This window comes from Eleutherodactylus coqui, chromosome 7 (genome assembly GCF_035609145.1).
Source record: "Eleutherodactylus coqui strain aEleCoq1 chromosome 7, aEleCoq1.hap1, whole genome shotgun sequence".
NCBI classification, from domain to species: domain Eukaryota; kingdom Metazoa; phylum Chordata; class Amphibia; order Anura; family Eleutherodactylidae; genus Eleutherodactylus; species Eleutherodactylus coqui.
Window position 1 is genome coordinate 226,150,132 of NC_089843.1, and position 22,911 is coordinate 226,173,042.

The window sequence follows — 22,911 nt, forward strand, 5'->3', positions numbered from 1 at the left end:
TTGTTTCTTTACCTCCATATTTTATGTTGAGATCCTTAGAGGAGCTAAAAAGAGCATTTTTCCGAGCCTGGATAGCTCAGTCCGTAGAGCATCAGACTCTTAATCTGAGGGTCCAGGGTTCAGGCGTACTTGCTAAAGCAAGCTGTCAAATATCTTTATTGAGCACATCTTTGATTTTCCACTGAGTCATTGCTTCTTCAGTGCCGTTTTCTACTGTGCAAAACTGAGGCTTTAGAAGCAGCTTGAGAACATCTTTGGTTTTTGTGGAAACAACCCTTCTATGTCTGTTTAGCACAGTTTGAGCACATTTTTGATTTTCCACCAAAGCTTTTATTTCTTTACCTCCATATTGTTTGTAGAGACCATTAGAAGAGCTAAAACTACAGGTTTCCGAGCCTGGATAGCTCAGTCGGTAGCACATCAGACTTTTAATCTGAGGGTCCAGAGTTCAAGTCACTGTTCAGGCGTACTTGCTAAAGCAAGCTGTCAAATGTCTTTATTGAGCACATCTTTGATTTTCCACTGAGTCTTTGCTTCTTTATTGTCGTATTCTACTGTGCAAAACTGAGGGTATAGAAGCAGCTTGAGAACATCTTTGGTTTTTGTGGAAACAACCCTTCTATGTTTGTTTAACAGATTTTGGGCACATTTTTGATTTTCCACCAAAGCTTTTATTTCTTTACCTCCATATTGTTTGTAGAGGCGCTTAGAAGAGCTAAAGCTACAGGTTTCCGAGCCTGGATAGCTCAGTTGGTAGAGCATCAGACTTTTAATCTGAGGGTCCAGGGTTCAAGTCACTGTTCAGGCGTACTTGCTAAAGCAAGCTGTCAAATGTCTTTATTGAGCACATCTTTGATTTTCCACTGAGTCTTTGCATCTTCAGTGCCATGTTCTACTGTACAAAACCAAGGGTATAGAAGCAGCTTGAGAACATCTTTGGTTTTTGTGGAAACAACCCTTCTATGTCTGTTTAACAGATTTTGGGCCCATTTTTTATTTTCCACCAAAGCTTTGTTTCTTTACCTCCATATTTTATGTTGAGATGCTTAGAGGAGCTAAAAAGAGCATTTTTCAGAGCCTGGATAGCTCAGTCGGTAGAGCATCAGACTTTTAATCTGAGGGTCCAGGGTTCAGGCGTAGTTGCTAAAGCAAACTGTCAAATATGTTTATTGAGCACATCTTTGATTTTCCACTGAGTCATTGCTTCTTCAGTGCCATTTTCTACTATGCAAATCTGAAGCTTTAGAAGCAGCTTGAGAACGTCTTTGGTTTTTGTGGAAACAACCCTTCTATGTCTGTTTAGCACATTTTGAGCACATTTTTGATTTTCTACCAAAGCTTTTATTTCTTTACCTCCATATTGTTTGTAGAGACCCTTAGAAGAGCTAAAACTACAGGTTTCCGAGCATGGTTAGCTCAGTCGGTAGAACATCAGACTTTTAATCTGAGGGTCCAGGGTTCAAGTCACTGTTCAGGCATACTTGCTAAAGCAAGCTGTCAAATGTCTTTATTGAGCACATCTTTGATTTTCCACTGAGTCTCTGCTTCTTTATTGTCGTGTTCTACTGTGCAAAACTGAGGGTAGAGAAGCAGCTTGAGAACATCTTTGGTTATTGCAGAAACAACCCTTCTATGTCTGTTTAACAGATTTTGGGCACATTTTTGATTTTCCACCAAAGCTTTGTTTCTTTACCTCCATATTTTATGTTAAGACACTTAGAGGAGCTAAATAGAGCTTTTTTTTTTCAGAGCCTGGATAGCTCAGTCAGTAGAGCATCAGACTTTTAATCTGAGGGTCCAGGGTTCAAATCCCTGTTCAGGCGTACTTGCTAAAGCAAGCTGTCAAATGTCTTTATTGAGCACATCTTTGATTTTCCACTGAGTCTTTGCTTCTTTATTGTAGTATTCTACTGTGCAAAACTGAGGGTTTAGAAGCAGCTTGAGAACATCTTTGGTTTTTGTGGAAACAACCCTTCTATGTTTGTTTAACAGATTTTGGGCACATTTTTGATTTTCCACCAAAGCTTTTATTTCTTTACCTCCATATTCTTTGTAGAGACGCTTAGAAGAGCTAAAACTACAGGTTTCCAAGCCTGGATAGCTCAGTTGGTAGAGCATCAGACTTTTAATCTGAGGGTCCAGAGTTCAAGTCACTGTTCAGGCGTACTTGCTAAAGCAAGCTGTCAAATGTCTTTATTGAGCACATCTTTGATTTTCCACTGAGTCTTTGCTTCTTCAGTGCCGTTTTCTACTGTGCAAAACTGAGGGTTTAGAAGCAGCTTGAGAACATCTTTGGTTTTTGTGGAAACAACCCTTCTATGTCTGTTTAACAGATTTTGGGCACATTTTTGATTTTCCACCAAAGCTTTGTTTCTTTACCTCCATTTTTTATGTTGAGATGCTTAGAGGAGCTAAAAATAGCATTTTTCTGAGCCTGGATAGCTCAGTTGGTAGAGCATCAGTCTTTTAATCTGAGGGTCCAGGGTTCAAGTCCCCATTCAGGTGTGCTTGCTAAAGCAAGCTGTCAAATGTCTTTATTGAGCACATCTTTGATTTTCCACTGAGTCTTTGCATCTTCAGTGCCATGTTCTACTGTACAAAACCAAGGGTATAGAAGCAGCTTAAGAACATCTTTGGTTATTGCAGAAACAACCCTTCTATGTCTGTTTAGCCGATTTTGAGCACATTTTTGATTTTCCACCAAAGCTTTGTTTCTTTACCTCCATATTTTATGTTGAGATGCTTAGAGGAGCTAAAAAGAGCATTTTTTAGAGCCTGGATAGCTCAGTCGGTAGAGCATCAGACTTTTAATCTGAGGGTCCAGGGTTCAGGCGTACTTGCTAAAACAAGCTGTCAAATGTCTTTATTGAGCACATCTTTGATTTTCCACTGAGTCTTTGCCTCTTCAGTGACGTTTTCTACTGTGCAAAACTGAGGGTTTAGAAGCAGCTTGAGAACATCTTTGGATATTGCAGAAACAACCCTTCTATGTCTGTTTAGCCTATTTTGAGCACATTTTTGATTTTCCACCAAAGCTTTGTTTCTTTACCTCCATATTTTATGTTGAGATGCTTAGAGGAGCTAAAAAGAGCATTTTTCAGAGCCTGGATAGCTCAGTCGGTAGAGCATCAGACTTTTAATCTGAGGGTCCAGGGTTCAGGCGTACTTGCTAAAGCAAGCTGTCAAATATCTTTATTGAGCACATCTTTGATTTTCCAATGAGTCATTGCTTCTTCAGTGCCGTTTTCTACTGTGCAAAACTGAGGGTATAGAGGCAGCTTGAGAACATCTTTGGTTTTTGTGGAAACAACCCTTCTATGTTTGTTTAACAGATTTTGGGCACATTTTTGATTTTCCACCAAAGCTTTGTTTCTTTACCTCCATATTTTATGTAAAGACGCTTAGAGGAGCTAAAAAGAGCATTTTTCAGAGCCTGGATACCTCAGTCGGTAGAGCATCAGACTTTTAATCTGACGGTCCAGGGTTCAAGTCACTGTTCAGGCGTACTTGCTAAAGCAAGCTGTCAAATGTCTTTATTGAGCACATCTTTGATTTTCCACTGAGTCTTTGCTTCTTTATTGTCGTGTTCTACTGTGCAAAACTGAGGGTATAGAAGCAGCTTGAGAACATCTTTGGTTTTTGTGGAAACAACCCTTCTATGTCTGTTTAACAGATTTTGGGCCCATTTTTGATTTTCCACCAAAGCTTTGTTTCTTTACCTCCATATTTTATGTTGAGATGCTTAGAGGAGCTAAAAAGAGCATTTTTCAGAGCCTGGATAGCTCAGTCCGTAGAGCATCAGACTTTTAATCTGAGGGTCCAGGGTTCAGGCGTACTTGCAAAAGCAAGCTGTCAAATATCTTTATTGAGCACATCTTTGATTTTCCACTGAGTCATTGCTTCTTCAGTGCCGTTTTCTACTGTGCAAAACTGAGGCTTTAGAAGCAGCTTGAGAACATCTTTGGTTTTCGTGGAAACAACCCTTCTATGTCTGTTTAGCACAGTTTGAGCACATTTTTGATTTTCCACCAAAGCTTTTATTTCTTTACCTCCATATTGTTTGTAGAGACCATTAGAAGAGCTAAAACTACAGGTTTCCGAGCCTGGATAGCTCAGTCAGTAGAACAACAGACTTTTAATCTGAGGGTCCAGAGTTCAAGTCACTGTTCAGGCGTACTTGCTAAAGCAAGCTGTCAAATGTCTTTATTGAGCACATCTTTGATTTTCCACTGAGTCTTTGCTTCTTTATTGTCGTATTCTACTGTGCAAAACTGAGGGTATAGAAGCAGCTTGAGAACATCTTTGGTTTTTGTGGAAACAACCCTTCTATGTTTGTTTAACAGATTTTGGGCACATTTTTGATTTTCCACCAAAGCTTTTATTTCTTTACCTCCATATTGTTTGTAGAGGCGCTTAGAAGAGCTAAAGCTACAGGTTTCCAAGCCTGGATAGCTCAGTTGGTAGAGCATCAGACTTTTAATCTGAGGGTCCAGGGTTCAAGTCACTGTTCAGGCGTACTTGCTAAAGCAAGCTGTCAAATGTCTTTATTGAGCACATCTTTGATTTTCCACTGAGTCTTTGCATCTTCAGTGCCATGTTCTACTGTACAAAACCAAGGGTATAGAAGCAGCTTGAGAACATCTTTGGTTTTTGTGGAAACAACCCTTCTATGTCTGTTTAACAGATTTTGGGCCCATTTTTTATTTTCCACCAAAGCTTTGTTTCTTTACCTCCATATTTTATGTTGAGATGCTTAGAGGAGCTAAAAAGAGCATTTTTCAGAGCCTGGATAGCTCAGTCGGTAGAGCATCAGACTTTTAATCTGAGGGTCCAGGGTTCAGGCGTAGTTGCTAAAGCAAGCTGTCAAATATGTTTATTGAGCACATCTTTGATTTTCCACTGAGTCATTGCTTCTTCAGTGCCGTTTTCTACTGTGCAAATCTGAAGCTTTAGAAGCAGCTTGAGAACGTCTTTGGTTTTTGTGGAAACAACCCTTCTATGTCTGTTTAGCACATTTTGAGCACATTTTTGATTTTCTACCAAAGCTTTTATTTCTTTACCTCCATATTGTTTGTAGAGACCCTTAGAAGAGCTAAAACTACAGGTTTCCGAGCATGGTTAGCTCAGTCGGTAGAACATCAGACTTTTAATCTGAGGGTCCAGGGTTCAAGTCACTGTTCAGGCATACTTGCTAAAGCAAGCTGTCAAATGTCTTTATTGAGCACATCTTTGATTTTCCACTGAGTCTCTGCTTCTTTATTGTCGTGTTCTACTGTGCAAAACTGAGGGTAGAGAAGCAGCTTGAGAACATCTTTGGTTATTGCAGAAACAACCCTTCTATGTCTGTTTAACAGATTTTGGGCACATTTTTGATTTTCCACCAAAGCTTTGTTTCTTTACCTCCATATTTTATGTTAAGACACTTAGAGGAGCTAAATAGAGCTTTTTTTTTTCAGAGCCTGGATAGCTCAGTCGGTAGAGCATCAGACTTTTAATCTGAGGGTCCAGGGTTCAAATCCCTGTTCAGGCGTACTTGCTAAAGCAAGCTGTCAAATGTCTTTATTGAGCACATCTTTGATTTTCCACTGAGTCTTTGCTTCTTTATTGTAGTATTCTACTGTGCAAAACTGGGGGTTTAGAAGCAGCTTGAGAACATCTTTGGTTTTTGTGGAAACAACCCTTCTATGTTTGTTTAACAGATTTTGGGCACATTTTTGATTTTCCACCAAAGCTTTTATTTCTTTACCTCCATATTCTTTGTAGAGACGCTTAGAAGAGCTAAAACTACAGGTTTCCGAGCCTGGATAGCTCAGTTGGTAGAGCATCAGACTTTTAATCTGAGGGTCCAGAGTTCAAGTCACTGTTCAGGCGTACTTGCTAAAGCAAGCTGTCAAATGTCTTTATTGAGCACATCTTTGATTTTCCACTGAGTCTTTGCTTCTTCAGTGCCGTTTTCTACTGTGCAAAACTGAGGGTTTAGAAGCAGCTTGAGAACATCTTTGGTTTTTGTGGAAACAACCCTTCTATGTCTGTTTAACAGATTTTGGGCACATTTTTGATTTTCCACCAAAGCTTTGTTTCTTTACCTCCATTTTTTATGTTGAGATGCTTAGAGGAGCTAAAAATAGCATTTTTCCGAGCCTGGATAGCTCAGTTGGTAGAGCATCAGTCTTTTAATCTGAGGGTCCAGGGTTCAAGTCCCCGTTCAGGTGTGCTTGCTAAAGCAAGCTGTCAAATGTCTTTATTGAGCACATCTTTGATTTTCCACTGAGTCTTTGCATCTTCAGTGCCATGTTCTACTGTACAAAACCAAGGGTATAGAAGCAGCTTAAGAACATCTTTGGTTATTGCAGAAACAACCCTTCTATGTCTGTTTAGCCGATTTTGAGCACATTTTTGATTTTCCACCAAAGCTTTGTTTCTTTACCTCCATATTTTATGTTGAGATGCTTAGAGGAGCTAAAAAGAGCATTTTTCAGAGCCTGGATAGCTCAGTCGGTAGAGCATCAGACTTTTAATCTGAGGGTCCAGGGTTCAGGCGTACTTGCTAAAGGAAGCTGTCAAATATCTTTATTGAGCACATCTTTGATTTTCCAATGAGTCATTGCTTCTTCAGTGCCGTTTTCTACTGTGCAAAACTGAGGGTATAGAGGCAGCTTGAGAACATCTTTGGTTTTTGTGGAAACAACCCTTCTATGTTTGTTTAACAGATTTTGGGCACATTTTTGATTTTCCACCAAAGCTTTGTTTCTTTACCTCCATATTTTATGTAAAGACGCTTAGAGGAGCTAAAAAGAGCATTTTTCAGAGCCTGGATACCTCAGTCGGTAGAGCATCAGACTTTTAATCTGAGGGTCCAGGGTTCAAGTCACTGTTCAGGCGTACTTGCTAAAGCAAGCTGTCAAATGTCTTTATTGAGCACATCTTTGATTTTCCACTGAGTCTTTGCTTCTTCAGTGCCGTTTTCTACTGTGCAAAACTGAGGGTTTAGAAGCAGCTTGAGAAAATCTTTGGTTTTTGTGGAAACAACCCTTCTATGTCTGTTTAGCAGATTCTGAGCACATCTTTGATTTTCCACTGGGTCTTTGCTTCTTTATTGTCGTATTCTACTGTGCAAAACTGAGGGTATAGAAGCAGCTTGAGAACATCTTTGGTTTTTGTGTAAACAACCCTTCTATGTCTGTTTAACAGATTTTGGGCCCATTTTTGATTTTCCACCAAAGCTTTGTTTCTTTACCTCCATATTTTATGTTGAGATGCTTAGAGGAGCTAAAAAGAGCATTTTTCAGAGCCTGGATAGCTCAGTCCGTAGAGCATCAGACTTTTAATCTGAGGGTCCAGGGTTCAGGCGTACTTGCAAAAGCAAGCTGTCAAATATCTTTATTGAGCACATCTTTGATTTTCCACTGAGTCATTGCTTCTTCAGTGCCGTTTTCTACTGTGCAAAACTGAGGCTTTAGAAGCAGCTTGAGAACATCTTTGGTTTTCGTGGAAACAACCCTTCTATGTCTGTTTAGCACAGTTTGAGCACATTTTTGATTTTCCACCAAAGCTTTTATTTCTTTACCTCCATATTGTTTGTAGAGACCATTAGAAGAGCTAAAACTACAGGTTTCCGAGCCTGGATAGCTCAGTCGGTAGAACAACAGACTTTTAATCTGAGGGTCCAGAGTTCAAGTCACTGTTCAGGCGTACTTGCTAAAGCAAGCTGTCAAATGTCTTTATTGAGCACATCTTTGATTTTCCACTGAGTCTTTGCTTCTTTATTGTCATATTCTACTGTGCAAAACTGAGGGTATAGAAGCAGCTTGAGAACATCTTTGGTTTTTGTGGAAACAACCCTTCTATGTTTGTTTAACAGATTTTGGGCACATTTTTGATTTTCCACCAAAGCTTTTATTTCTTTACCTCCATATTGTTTGTAGAGGCGCTTAGAAGAGCTAAAGCTACAGGTTTCCGAGCCTGGATAGCTCAGTTGGTAGAGCATCAGACTTTTAATCTGAGGGTCCAGGGTTCAAGTCACTGTTCAGGCGTACTTGCTAAAGCAAGCTGTCAAATGTCTTTATTGAGCACATCTTTGATTTTCCACTGAGTCTTTGCATCTTCAGTGCCATGTTCTACTGTACAAAACCAAGGGTATAGAAGCAGCTTGAGAACATCTTTGGTTTTTGTGGAAACAACCCTTCTATGTCTGTTTAACAGATTTTGGGCCCATTTTTTATTTTCCACCAAAGCTTTGTTTCTTTACCTCCATATTTTATGTTGAGATGCTTAGAGGAGCTAAAAAGAGCATTTTTCAGAGCCTGGATAGCTCAGTCGGTAGAGCATCAGACTTTTAATCTGAGGGTCCAGGGTTCAGGCGTAGTTGCTAAAGCAAGCTGTCAAATATGTTTATTGAGCACATCTTTGATTTTCCACTGAGTCATTGCTTCTTCAGTGCCGTTTTCTACTGTGCAAATCTGAAGCTTTAGAAGCAGCTTGAGAACGTCTTTGGTTTTTGTGGAAACAACCCTTCTATGTCTGTTTAGCACATTTTGAGCACATTTTTGATTTTCTACCAAAGCTTTTATTTCTTTACCTCCATATTGTTTGTAGAGACCCTTAGAAGAGCTAAAACTACAGGTTTCCGAGCATGGTTAGCTCAGTCGGTAGAACATCAGACTTTTAATCTGAGGGTCCAGGGTTCAAGTCACTGTTCAGGCATACTTGCTAAAGCAAGCTGTCAAATGTCTTTATTGAGCACATCTTTGATTTTCCACTGAGTCTCTGCTTCTTTATTGTCGTGTTCTACTGTGCAAAACTGAGGGTAGAGAAGCAGCTTGAGAACATCTTTGGTTATTGCAGAAACAACCCTTCTATGTCTGTTTAACAGATTTTGGGCACATTTTTGATTTTCCACCAAAGCTTTGTTTCTTTACCTCCATATTTTATGTTAAGACACTTAGAGGAGCTAAATAGAGCTTTTTTTTTTCAGAGCCTGGATAGCTCAGTCGGTAGAGCATCAGACTTTTAATCTGAGGGTCCAGGGTTCAAATCCCTGTTCAGGCGTACTTGCTAAAGCAAGCTGTCAAATGTCTTTATTGAGCACATCTTTGATTTTCCACTGAGTCTTTGCTTCTTTATTGTAGTATTCTACTGTGCAAAACTGAGGGTTTAGAAGCAGCTTGAGAACATCTTTGGTTTTTGTGGAAACAACCCTTCTATGTTTGTTTAACAGATTTTGGGCACATTTTTGATTTTCCACCAAAGCTTTTATTTCTTTACCTCCATATTCTTTGTAGAGACGCTTAGAAGAGCTAAAACTACAGGTTTCCGAGCCTGGATAGCTCAGTTGGTAGAGCATCAGACTTTTAATCTGAGGGTCCAGAGTTCAAGTCACTGTTCAGGCGTACTTGCTAAAGCAAGCTGTCAAATGTCTTTATTGAGCACATCTTTGATTTTCCACTGAGTCTTTGCATCTTCAGTGCCATGTTCTACTGTACAAAACCAAGGGTATAGAAGCAGCTTAAGAACATCTTTGGTTATTGCAGAAACAACCCTTCTATGTCTGTTTAGCCGATTTTGAGCACATTTTTGATTTTCCACCAAAGCTTTGTTTCTTTACCTCCATATTTTATGTTGAGATGCTTAGAGGAGCTAAAAAGAGCATTTTTCAGAGCCTGGATAGCTCAGTCGGTAGAGCATCAGACTTTTAATCTGAGGGTCCAGGGTTCAGGCGTACTTGCTAAAGGAAGCTGTCAAATATCTTTATTGAGCACATCTTTGATTTTCCAATGAGTCTTTGCTTCTTCAGTGCCGTTTTCTACTGTGCAAAACTGAGGGTTTAGAAGCAGCTTGAGAACATCTTTGGTTTTTGTGGAAACAACCCTTCTATGTCTGTTTAACAGATTTTGGGCACATTTTTGATTTTCCACCAAAGCTTTGTTTCTTTACCTCCATTTTTTATGTTGAGATGCTTAGAGGAGCTAAAAATAGCATTTTTCCGAGCCTGGATAGCTCAGTTGGTAGAGCATCAGTCTTTTAATCTGAGGGTCCAGGGTTCAAGTCCCCGTTCAGGTGTGCTTGCTAAAGCAAGCTGTCAAATGTCTTTATTGAGCACATCTTTGATTTTCCACTGAGTCTTTGCATCTTCAGTGCCATGTTCTACTGTACAAAACCAAGGGTATAGAAGCAGCTTAAGAACATCTTTGGTTATTGCAGAAACAACCCTTCTATGTCTGTTTAGCCGATTTTGAGCACATTTTTGATTTTCCACCAAAGCTTTGTTTCTTTACCTCCATATTTTATGTTGAGATGCTTAGAGGAGCTAAAAAGAGCATTTTTCAGAGCCTGGATAGCTCAGTCGGTAGAGCATCAGACTTTTAATCTGAGGGTCCAGGGTTCAGGCGTACTTGCTAAAGGAAGCTGTCAAATATCTTTATTGAGCACATCTTTGATTTTCCAATGAGTCATTGCTTCTTCAGTGCCGTTTTCTACTGTGCAAAACTGAGGGTATAGAGGCAGCTTGAGAACATCTTTGGTTTTTGTGGAAACAACCCTTCTATGTTTGTTTAACAGATTTTGGGCACATTTTTGATTTTCCACCAAAGCTTTGTTTCTTTACCTCCATATTTTATGTAAAGACGCTTAGAGGAGCTAAAAAGAGCATTTTTCAGAGCCTGGATACCTCAGTCGGTAGAGCATCAGACTTTTAATCTGAGGGTCCAGGGTTCAAGTCACTGTTCAGGCGTACTTGCTAAAGCAAGCTGTCAAATGTCTTTATTGAGCACATCTTTGATTTTCCACTGAGTCTTTGCTTCTTCAGTGCCGTTTTCTACTGTGCAAAACTGAGGGTTTAGAAGCAGCTTGAGAAAATCTTTGGTTTTTGTGGAAACAACCCTTCTATGTCTGTTTAGCAGATTCTGAGCACATCTTTGATTTTCCACTGGGTCTTTGCTTCTTTATTGTCGTATTCTACTGTGCAAAACTGAGGGTATAGAAGCAGCTTGAGAACATCTTTGGTTTTTGTGTAAACAACCCTTCTATGTCTGTTTAACAGATTTTGGGCCCATTTTTGATTTTCCACCAAAGCTTTGTTTCTTTACCTCCATATTTTATGTTGAGATCCTTAGAGGAGCTAAAAAGAGCATTTTTCCGAGCCTGGATAGCTCAGTCCGTAGAGCATCAGACTTTTAATCTGAGGGTCCAGGGTTCAGGCGTACTTGCTAAAGCAAGCTGTCAAATATCTTTATTGAGCACATCTTTGATTTTCCACTGAGTCATTGCTTCTTCAGTGCCGTTTTCTACTGTGCAAAACTGAGGCTTTAGAAGCAGCTTGAGAACATCTTTGGTTTTTGTGGAAACAACCCTTCTATGTCTGTTTAGCACAGTTTGAGCACATTTTTGATTTTCCACCAAAGCTTTTATTTCTTTACCTCCATATTGTTTGTAGAGACCATTAGAAGAGCTAAAACTACAGGTTTCCGAGCCTGGATAGCTCAGTCGGTAGAACAACAGACTTTTAATCTGAGGGTCCAGAGTTCAAGTCACTGTTCAGGCGTACTTGCTAAAGCAAGCTGTCAAATGTCTTTATTGAGCACATCTTTGATTTTCCACTGAGTCTTTGCTTCTTTATTGTCGTATTCTACTGTGCAAAACTGAGGGTATAGAAGCAGCTTGAGAACATCTTTGGTTTTTGTGGAAACAACCCTTCTATGTTTGTTTAACAGATTTTGGGCACATTTTTGATTTTCCACCAAAGCTTTTATTTCTTTACCTCCATATTGTTTGTAGAGGCGCTTAGAAGAGCTAAAGCTACAGGTTTCCGAGCCTGGATAGCTCAGTTGGTAGAGCATCAGACTTTTAATCTGAGGGTCCAGGGTTCAAGTCACTGTTCAGGCGTACTTGCTAAAGCAAGCTGTCAAATGTCTTTATTGAGCACATCTTTGATTTTCCACTGAGTCTTTGCATCTTCAGTGCCATGTTCTACTGTACAAAACCAAGGGTATAGAAGCAGCTTGAGAACATCTTTGGTTTTTGTGGAAACAACCCTTCTATGTCTGTTTAACAGATTTTGGGCCCATTTTTTATTTTCCACCAAAGCTTTGTTTCTTTACCTCCATATTTTATGTTGAGATGCTTAGAGGAGCTAAAAAGAGCATTTTTCAGAGCCTGGATAGCTCAGTCGGTAGAGCATCAGACTTTTAATCTGAGGGTCCAGGGTTCAGGCGTAGTTGCTAAAGCAAGCTGTCAAATATGTTTATTGAGCACATCTTTGATTTTCCACTGAGTCATTGCTTCTTCAGTGCCGTTTTCTACTGTGCAAATCTGAAGCTTTAGAAGCAGCTTGAGAACGTCTTTGGTTTTTGTGGAAACAACCCTTCTATGTCTGTTTAGCACATTTTGAGCACATTTTTGATTTTCTACCAAAGCTTTTATTTCTTTACCTCCATATTGTTTGTAGAGACCCTTAGAAGAGCTAAAACTACAGGTTTCCGAGCATGGTTAGCTCAGTCGGTAGAACATCAGACTTTTAATCTGAGGGTCCAGGGTTCAAGTCACTGTTCAGGCATACTTGCTAAAGCAAGCTGTCAAATGTCTTTATTGAGCACATCTTTGATTTTCCACTGAGTCTCTGCTTCTTTATTGTCGTGTTCTACTGTGCAAAACTGAGGGTAGAGAAGCAGCTTGAGAACATCTTTGGTTATTGCAGAAACAACCCTTCTATGTCTGTTTAACAGATTTTGGGCACATTTTTGATTTTCCACCAAAGCTTTTGTTTCTTTACCTCCATATTTTATGTTAAGACACTTAGAGGAGCTAAATAGAGCTTTTTTTTTTCAGAGCCTGGATAGCTCAGTCGGTAGAGCATCAGACTTTTAATCTGAGGGTCCAGGGTTCAAATCCCTGTTCAGGCGTACTTGCTAAAGCAAGCTGTCAAATGTCTTTATTGAGCACATCTTTGATTTTCCACTGAGTCTTTGCTTCTTTATTGTAGTATTCTACTGTGTAAAACCAAGGGTATAGAAGCAGCTTGAGAAAATCTTTGTTTTTTGCAGAAACAACCCTTCTGTGTCTGTTTAGCAAATTTTGGGCACATTGTTGATTTTCCAGCAAAGCTTTGTTTCTTTACCTCCATATTTTATGTTAAGACGCTTAGAGGAGCTAAGAAAATCATTTTTCAGAGCCTGGATAGCTCAGTCGGTAGAGCATCAGACTTTTAATCGGAGGGTCCAGGGTTCAAGTCCCTGTTCAGGCGTACTTGCTAAAGCAAGCTGTCAAATGTCTTTATTGAGCACATCTTTGATTTTCCACTGAGTCTCTGCATCTTCAGTGCCGTGTTCTACTGTGCAAAACCAAGGGTATAGAAGCAGCTTGAGAACATCTTTGCTTATTGCAGAAACAACCCTTCTATGTCTGTTTAGCAGATTTTGAGCACATTTTTGATTTTCCACCAAAGCTTTGTTTCTTTACCTCCATATTTTATGTTAAGACGCTTAGAGGAGCTAAGAAGAGCATCTTTGCTTATTGCAGAAACAACCCTTCTATGTCTGTTTAGCAGATTTTGAGCACATTTTTGATTTTCCACCAAAGCTTTGTTTCTTTACCTCCATATTTTATGTTAAGACGCTTAGAGGAGCTAAGAAGAGCATTTTTCAGAGCCTGGATAGCTCAGTCGGTAGAGCATCAGACTTTTAATCTGAGGGTCCAGGGTTCAAGTCCCTGTTCAGGCGTACTTGCTAAAGCAAGCTGTCAAATGTCTTTATTGAGCAAATCTTTGATTTTCCACTGAGTCTTTGCTTCTTTATTGTCGTGTTCTACTGTGCAAAACCAAGGGTATAGAAGCAGCTTGAGAAAATCTTTGTTTTTTGCAGAAACAACCCTTCTGTGTCTGTTTAGCAAATTTTGGGCACATTGTTGATTTTCCAGCAAAGCTTTGTTTCTTTACCTCCATATTTTATGTTAAGACGCTTAGAGGAGCTAAGAAAATCATTTTTCAGAGCCTGGATAGCTCAGTCGGTAGAGCATCAGACTTTTAATCTGAGGGTCCAGGGTTCAAGTCCCTGTTCAGGCGTACTTGCTAAAGCAAGCTGTCAAATGTCTTTATTGAGCACATCTTTGATTTTCCACTGAGTCTCTGCATCTTCAGTGCCGTGTTCTACTGTGCAAAACCAAGGGTATAGAAGCAGCTTGAGAACATCTTTGCTTATTGCAGAAACAACCCTTCTATGTCTGTTTAGCAGATTTTGAGCACATTTTTGATTTTCCAGCAAAGCTTTGTTTCTTTACCTCCATATTTTATGTTAAGACGCTTAGAGGAGCTAAGAAGAGCATTTTTCAGAGCCTGGATAGCTCAGTCGGTAGAGCATCAGACTTTTAATCTGAGGGTCCAGGGTTCAAGTCCCTGTTCAGGCGTACTTGCTAAAGCAAGCTGTCAAATGTCTTTATTGAGCAAATCTTTGATTTTCCACTGAGTCTTTGCTTCTTTATTGTCGTGTTCTACTGTGCAAAACCAAGGGTATAGAAGCAGCTTGAGAAAATCTTTGTTTTTTGCAGAAACAACCCTTCTGTGTCTGTTTAGCAAATTTTGGGCACATTGTTGATTTTCCAGCAAAGCTTTGTTTCTTTACCTCCATATTTTATGTTAAGACGCTTAGAGGAGCTAAGAAAATCATTTTTCAGAGCCTGGATAGCTCAGTCGGTAGAGCATCAGACTTTTAATCTGAGGGTCCAGGGTTCAAGTCCCTGTTCAGGCGTACTTGCTAAAGCAAGCTGTCAAATGTCTTTATTGAGCAAATCTTTGATTTTCCACTGAGTCTTAGCTCCTCTAAGCGTCTTAACATAAAATATGGAGGTAAAGAAACAAAGCTTTGCTGGAAAATCAACAATGTGCCCAAAATTTGCTAAACAGACACAGAAGGGTTGTTTCTGCAAAAAACAAAGATGTTCTCAAGCTGCTTCTCTACCCTCAGTTTTGCACAGTAGAACACGACAATAAAGAAGCAGAGACTCAGTGGAAAATCAAAGATGTGCTCAATAAAGACATTTGACAGCTTGCTTTAGCAAGTATGCCTGAACAGTGACTTGAACCCTGGACCCTCAGATTAAAAGTCTGATGTTCTACCGACTGAGCTAACCATGCTCGGAAACCTGTAGTTTTAGCTCTTCTAAGGGTCTCTACAAACAATATGGAGGTAAAGAAATAAAAGCTTTGGTAGAAAATCAAAAATGTGCTCAAAATGTGCTAAACAGACATAGAAGGGTTGTTTCCACAAAAACCAAAGACGTTCTCAAGCTGCTTCTAAAGCTTCAGATTTGCACAGTAGAAAACGGCACTGAAGAAGCAATGACTCAGTGGAAAATCAAAGATGTGCTCAATAAACATATTTGACAGCTTGCTTTAGCAACTACGCCTGAACAGATTTTGGGCACATTTTTGATTTTCCACCAAAGCTTTGTTTCTTTACCTCCATATTTTATGTTAAGACACTTAGAGGAGCTAAATAGAGCTTTTTTTTTTCAGAGCCTGGATAGCTCAGTCGGTAGAGCATCAGACTTTTAATCTGAGGGTCCAGGGTTCAAATCCCTGTTCAGGCGTACTTGCTAAAGCAAGCTGTCAAATGTCTTTATTGAGCACATCTTTGATTTTCCACTGAGTCTTTGCTTCTTTATTGTAGTATTCTACTGTGCAAAACTGAGGGTTTAGAAGCAGCTTGAGAACATCTTTGGTTTTTGTGGAAACAACCCTTCTATGTTTGTTTAACAGATTTTGGGCACATTTTTGATTTTCCACCAAAGCTTTTATTTCTTTACCTCCATATTCTTTGTAGAGACGCTTAGAAGAGCTAAAACTACAGGTTTCCGAGCCTGGATAGCTCAGTTGGTAGAGCATCAGACTTTTAATCTGAGGGTCCAGAGTTCAAGTCACTGTTCAGGCGTACTTGCTAAAGCAAGCTGTCAAATGTCTTTATTGAGCACATCTTTGATTTTCCACTGAGTCTTTGCATCTTCAGTGCCATGTTCTACTGTACAAAACCAAGGGTATAGAAGCAGCTTAAGAACATCTTTGGTTATTGCAGAAACAACCCTTCTATGTCTGTTTAGCCGATTTTGAGCACATTTTTGATTTTCCACCAAAGCTTTGTTTCTTTACCTCCATATTTTATGTTGAGATGCTTAGAGGAGCTAAAAAGAGCATTTTTCAGAGCCTGGATAGCTCAGTCGGTAGAGCATCAGACTTTTAATCTGAGGGTCCAGGGTTCAGGCGTACTTGCTAAAGGAAGCTGTCAAATATCTTTATTGAGCACATCTTTGATTTTCCAATGAGTCTTTGCTTCTTCAGTGCCGTTTTCTACTGTGCAAAACTGAGGGTTTAGAAGCAGCTTGAGAACATCTTTGGTTTTTGTGGAAACAACCCTTCTATGTCTGTTTAACAGATTTTGGGCACATTTTTGATTTTCCACCAAAGCTTTGTTTCTTTACCTCCATTTTTTATGTTGAGATGCTTAGAGGAGCTAAAAATAGCATTTTTCCGAGCCTGGATAGCTCAGTTGGTAGAGCATCAGTCTTTTAATCTGAGGGTCCAGGGTTCAAGTCCCCGTTCAGGTGTGCTTGCTAAAGCAAGCTGTCAAATGTCTTTATTGAGCACATCTTTGATTTTCCACTGAGTCTTTGCATCTTCAGTGCCATGTTCTACTGTACAAAACCAAGGGTATAGAAGCAGCTTAAGAACATCTTTGGTTATTGCAGAAACAACCCTTCTATGTCTGTTTAGCCGATTTTGAGCACATTTTTGATTTTCCACCAAAGCTTTGTTTCTTTACCTCCATATTTTATGTTGAGATGCTTAGAGGAGCTAAAAAGAGCATTTTTCAGAGCCTGGATAGCTCAGTCGGTAGAGCATCAGACTTTTAATCTGAGGGTCCAGGGTTCAGGCGTACTTGCTAAAGGAAGCTGTCAAATATCTTTATTGAGCACATCTTTGATTTTCCAATGAGTCATTGCTTCTTCAGTGCCGTTTTCTACTGTGCAAAACTGAGGGTATAGAGGCAGCTTGAGAACATCTTTGGTTTTTGTGGAAACAACCCTTCTATGTTTGTTTAACAGATTTTGGGCACATTTTTGATTTTCCACCAAAGCTTTGTTTCTTTACCTCCATATTTTATGTAAAGACGCTTAGAGGAGCTAAAAAGAGCATTTTTCAGAGCCTGGATACCTCAGTCGGTAGAGCATCAGACTTTTAATCTGAGGGTCCAGGGTTCAAGTCACTGTTCAGGCGTACTTGCTAAAGCAAGCTGTCAAATGTCTTTATTGAGCACATCTTTGATTTTCCACTGAGTCTTTGCTTCTTCAGTGCCGTTTTCTACTGTGCAAAACTGAGGGTTTAGAAGCAGCTTGAGAAAATCTTTGGTTTTTGTGGAAACAACCCTTCTATGTCTGTTTAGCAGATTCTGAGCACATCTTTGATTTTCCACTGGGTCTTTGCTTCTTTATTGTCGTATTCTACTGTGCAAAACTGAGGGTATAGAAGCAGCTTGAGAACATCTTTGGTTTTTGTGTAAACAACCCTTCTATGTCTGTTTAACAGATTTTGGGCCCATTTTTGATTTTCCACCAAAGCTTTGTTTCTTTACCTCCATATTTTATGTTGAGATCCTTAGAGGAGCTAAAAAGAGCATTTTTCCGAGCCTGGATAGCTCAGTCCGTAGAGCATCAGACTTTTAATCTGAGGGTCCAGGGTTCAGGCGTACTTGCTAAAGCAAGCTGTCAAATATCTTTATTGAGCACATCTTTGATTTTCCACTGAGTCATTGCTTCTTCAGTGCCGTTTTCTACTGTGCAAAACTGAGGCTTTAGAAGCAGCTTGAGAACATCTTTGGTTTTTGTGGAAACAACCCTTCTATGTCTGTTTAGCACAGTTTGAGCACATTTTTGATTTTCCACCAAAGCTTTTATTTCTTTACCTCCATATTGTTTGTAGAGACCATTAGAAGAGCTAAAACTACAGGTTTCCGAGCCTGGATAGCTCAGTCGGTAGAACAACAGACTTTTAATCTGAGGGTCCAGAGTTCAAGTCACTGTTCAGGCGTACTTGCTAAAGCAAGCTGTCAAATGTCTTTATTGAGCACATCTTTGATTTTCCACTGAGTCTTTGCTTCTTTATTGTCGTATTCTACTGTGCAAAACTGAGGGTATAGAAGCAGCTTGAGAACATCTTTGGTTTTTGTGGAAACAACCCTTCTATGTTTGTTTAACAGATTTTGGGCACATTTTTGATTTTCCACCAAAGCTTTTATTTCTTTACCTCCATATTGTTTGTAGAGGCGCTTAGAAGAGCTAAAGCTACAGGTTTCCGAGCCTGGATAGCTCAGTTGGTAGAGCATCAGACTTTTAATCTGAGGGTCCAGGGTTCAAGTCACTGTTCAGGCGTACTTGCTAAAGCAAGCTGTCAAATGTCTTTATTGAGCACATCTTTGATTTTCCACTGAGTCTTTGCATCTTCAGTGCCATGTTCTACTGTACAAAACCAAGGGTATAGAAGCAGCTTGAGAACATCTTTGGTTTTTGTGGAAACAACCCTTCTATGTCTGTTTAACAGATTTTGGGCCCATTTTTTATTTTCCACCAAAGCTTTGTTTCTTTACCTCCATATTTTATGTTGAGATGCTTAGAGGAGCTAAAAAGAGCATTTTTCAGAGCCTGGATAGCTCAGTCGGTAGAGCATCAGACTTTTAATCTGAGGGTCCAGGGTTCAGGCGTAGTTGCTAAAGCAAGCTGTCAAATATGTTTATTGAGCACATCTTTGATTTTCCACTGAGTCATTGCTTCTTCAGTGCCGTTTTCTACTGTGCAAATCTGAAGCTTTAGAAGCAGCTTGAGAACGTCTTTGGTTTTTGTGGAAACAACCCTTCTATGTCTGTTTAGCACATTTTGAGCACATTTTTGATTTTCTACCAAAGCTTTTATTTCTTTACCTCCATATTGTTTGTAGAGACCCTTAGAAGAGCTAAAACTACAGGTTTCCGAGCATGGTTAGCTCAGTCGGTAGAACATCAGACTTTTAATCTGAGGGTCCAGGGTTCAAGTCACTGTTCAGGCATACTTGCTAAAGCAAGCTGTCAAATGTCTTTATTGAGCACATCTTTGATTTTCCACTGAGTCTCTGCTTCTTTATTGTCGTGTTCTACTGTGCAAAACTGAGGGTAGAGAAGCAGCTTGAGAACATCTTTGGTTATTGCAGAAACAACCCTTCTATGTCTGTTTAACAGATTTTGGGCACATTTTTGATTTTCCACCAAAGCTTTTGTTTCTTTACCTCCATATTTTATGTTAAGACACTTAGAGGAGCTAAATAGAGCTTTTTTTTTTCAGAGCCTGGATAGCTCAGTCGGTAGAGCATCAGACTTTTAATCTGAGGGTCCAGGGTTCAAATCCCTGTTCAGGCGTACTTGCTAAAGCAAGCTGTCAAATGTCTTTATTGAGCACATCTTTGATTTTCCACTGAGTCTTTGCTTCTTTATTGTAGTATTCTACTGTGCAAAACTGAGGGTTTAGAAGCAGCTTGAGAACATCTTTGGTTTTTGTGGAAACAACCCTTCTATGTTTGTTTAACAGATTTTGGGCACATTTTTGATTTTCCACCAAAGCTTTTATTTCTTTACCTCCATATTCTTTGTAGAGACGCTTAGAAGAGCTAAAACTACAGGTTTCCGAGCCTGGATAGCTCAGTTGGTAGAGCATCAGACTTTTAATCTGAGGGTCCAGAGTTCAAGTCACTGTTCAGGCGTACTTGCTAAAGCAAGCTGTCAAATGTCTTTATTGAGCACATCTTTGATTTTCCACTGAGTCTTTGCTTCTTCAGTGCCGTTTTCTACTGTGCAAAACTGAGGGTTTAGAAGCAGCTTGAGAACGTCTTTGGTTTTTGTGGAAACAACCCTTCTATGTCTGTTTAGCACATTTTGAGCACATTTTTGATTTTCTACCAAAGCTTTTATTTCTTTACCTCTATATTGTTTGTAGAGACCCTTAGAAGAGCTAAAACTACAGGTTTCTGAGCATGGTTAGCTCAGTCGGTAGAACATCAGACTTTTAATCTGAGGGTCCAGGGTTCAAGTCACTGTTCAGGCATACTTGCTAAAGCAAGCTGTCAAATGTCTTTATTGAGCACATCTTTGATTTTCCACTGAGTCTTTGCTTCTTTATTGTCGTGTTCTACTGTGCAAAACTGAGGGTATAGAAGCAGCTTGAGAACATCTTTGGTTTTTGTGGAAACAACCCTTCTATGTCTGTTTAACAGATTTTGGGCCCATTTTTGATTTTCCACCAAAGCTTTGTTTCTTTACCTCCATATTTTATGTTGAGATGCTTAGAGGAGCTAAAAAGAGCATTTTTCAGAGCCTGGATAGCTCAGTCCGTAGAGCATCAGACTTTTAATCTGAGGGTCCAGGGTTCAGGCGTACTTGCAAAAGCAAGCTGTCAAATATCTTTATTGAGCACATCTTTGATTTTCCACTGAGTCATTGCTTCTTCAGTGCCGTTTTCTACTGTGCAAATCTGAAGCTTTAGAAGCAGCTTGAGAACGTCTTTGGTTTTTGTGGAAACAACCCTTCTATGTCTGTTTAGCACATTTTGAGCACATTTTTGATTTTCTACCAAAGCTTTTATTTCTTTACCTCCATATTGTTTGTAGAGACCCTTAGAAGAGCTAAAACTACAGGTTTCCGAGCATGGTTAGCTCAGTCGGTAGAACATCAGACTTTTAATCTGAGGGTCCAGGGTTCAAGTCACTGTTCAGGCATACTTGCTAAAGCAAGCTGTCAAATGTCTTTATTGAGCACATCTTTGATTTTCCACTGAGTCTCTGCTTCTTTATTGTCGTGTTCTACTGTGCAAAACTGAGGGTAGAGAAGCAGCTTGAGAACATCTTTGGTTATTGCAGAAACAACCCTTCTATGTCTGTTTAACAGATTTTGGGCACATTTTTGATTTTCCACCAAAGCTTTTGTTTCTTTACCTCCATATTTTATGTTAAGACACTTAGAGGAGCTAAATAGAGCTTTTTTTTTTCAGAGCCTGGATAGCTCAGTCGGTAGAGCATCAGACTTTTAATCTGAGGGTCCAGGGTTCAAATCCCTGTTCAGGCGTACTTGCTAAAGCAAGCTGTCAAATGTCTTTATTGAGCACATCTTTGATTTTCCACTGAGTCTTTGCTTCTTTATTGTAGTATTCTACTGTGCAAAACTGAGGGTTTAGAAGCAGCTTGAGAACATCTTTGGTTTTTGTGGAAACAACCCTTCTATGTTTGTTTAACAGATTTTGGGCACATTTTTGATTTTCCACCAAAGCTTTTATTTCTTTACCTCCATATTCTTTGTAGAGACGCTTAGAAGAGCTAAAACTACAGGTTTCCGAGCCTGGATAGCTCAGTTGGTAGAGCATCAGACTTTTAATCTGAGGGTCCAGAGTTCAAGTCACTGTTCAGGCGTACTTGCTAAAGCAAGCTGTCAAATGTCTTTATTGAGCACATCTTTGATTTTCCACTGAGTCTTTGCTTCTTCAGTGCCGTTTTCTACTGTGCAAAACTGAGGGTTTAGAAGCAGCTTGAGAACGTCTTTGGTTTTTGTGGAAACAACCCTTCTATGTCTGTTTAGCACATTTTGAGCACATTTTTGATTTTCTACCAAAGCTTTTATTTCTTTACCTCTATATTGTTTGTAGAGACCCTTAGAAGAGCTAAAACTACAGGTTTCTGAGCATGGTTAGCTCAGTCGGTAGAACATCAGACTTTTAATCTGAGGGTCCAGGGTTCAAGTCACTGTTCAGGCATACTTGCTAAAGCAAGCTGTCAAATGTCTTTATTGAGCACATCTTTGATTTTCCACTGAGTCTTTGCTTCTTTATTGTCGTGTTCTACTGTGCAAAACTGAGGGTATAGAAGCAGCTTGAGAACATCTTTGGTTTTTGTGGAAACAACCCTTCTATGTCTGTTTAACAGATTTTGGGCCCATTTTTGATTTTCCACCAAAGCTTTGTTTCTTTACCTCCATATTTTATGTTGAGATGCTTAGAGGAGCTAAAAAGAGCATTTTTCAGAGCCTGGATAGCTCAGTCCGTAGAGCATCAGACTTTTAATCTGAGGGTCCAGGGTTCAGGCGTACTTGCAAAAGCAAGCTGTCAAATATCTTTATTGAGCACATCTTTGATTTTCCACTGAGTCATTGCTTCTTCAGTGCCGTTTTCTACTGTGCAAAACTGAGGCTTTAGAAGCAGCTTGAGAACATCTTTGGTTTTCGTGGAAACAACCCTTCTATGTCTGTTTAGCACAGTTTGAGCACATTTTTGATTTTCCACCAAAGCTTTTATTTCTTTACCTCCATATTGTTTGTAGAGACCATTAGAAGAGCTAAAACTACAGGTTTCCGAGCCTGGATAGCTCAGTCGGTAGAACAACAGACTTTTAATCTGAGGGTCCAGAGTTCAAGTCACTGTTCAGGCGTACTTGCTAAAGCAAGCAGTCAAATGTCTTTATTGAGCACATCTTTGATTTTCCACTGAGTCTTTGCATCTTCAGTGCCATGTTCTACTGTACAAAACCAAGGGTATAGAAGCAGCTTAAGAACATCTTTGGTTATTGCAGAAACAACCCTTCTATGTCTGTTTAGCCGATTTTGAGCACATTTTTGATTTTCCACCAAAGCTTTGTTTCTTTACCTCCATATTTTATGTTGAGATGCTTAGAGGAGCTAAAAAGAGCATTTTTCAGAGCCTGGATAGCTCAGTCGGTAGAGCATCAGACTTTTAATCTGAGGGTCCAGGGTTCAGGCGTACTTGCTAAAGGAAGCTGTCAAATATCTTTATTGAGCACATCTTTGATTTTCCAATGAGTCATTGCTTCTTCAGTGCCGTTTTCTACTGTGCAAAACTGAGGGTATA

At 39.6% G+C, this 22,911-nt stretch overlaps 6 non-coding genes across 6 annotated transcripts; all 6 read left to right on the forward strand.

Annotated features, from left to right (window-relative positions):
- Nucleotides 1–5,457: 5,457 nt before the first annotated feature.
- TRNAK-UUU (transfer RNA lysine (anticodon UUU)) lies at nt 5,458–5,530 on the forward strand. The gene has a single exon. It is a non-coding gene; the product is annotated as a tRNA-Lys (tRNA).
- Nucleotides 5,531–8,975: 3,445 nt separating this feature from the next.
- On the forward strand, nt 8,976–9,048 carry TRNAK-UUU (transfer RNA lysine (anticodon UUU)). The gene has a single exon. It is a non-coding gene; the product is annotated as a tRNA-Lys (tRNA).
- A 3,775-nt stretch (nt 9,049–12,823) lies between these two features.
- Nucleotides 12,824–12,896, forward strand: TRNAK-UUU (transfer RNA lysine (anticodon UUU)). Its single transcript has one exon. It is a non-coding gene; the product is annotated as a tRNA-Lys (tRNA).
- Nucleotides 12,897–15,503: 2,607 nt separating this feature from the next.
- TRNAK-UUU (transfer RNA lysine (anticodon UUU)) lies at nt 15,504–15,576 on the forward strand. The gene has a single exon. It is a non-coding gene; the product is annotated as a tRNA-Lys (tRNA).
- A 3,775-nt stretch (nt 15,577–19,351) lies between these two features.
- Nucleotides 19,352–19,424, forward strand: TRNAK-UUU (transfer RNA lysine (anticodon UUU)). The gene has a single exon. It is a non-coding gene; the product is annotated as a tRNA-Lys (tRNA).
- Nucleotides 19,425–21,049: 1,625 nt separating this feature from the next.
- On the forward strand, nt 21,050–21,122 carry TRNAK-UUU (transfer RNA lysine (anticodon UUU)). Its single transcript has one exon. It is a non-coding gene; the product is annotated as a tRNA-Lys (tRNA).
- The last annotated feature ends 1,789 nt before the right edge of the window (nt 21,123–22,911 follow it).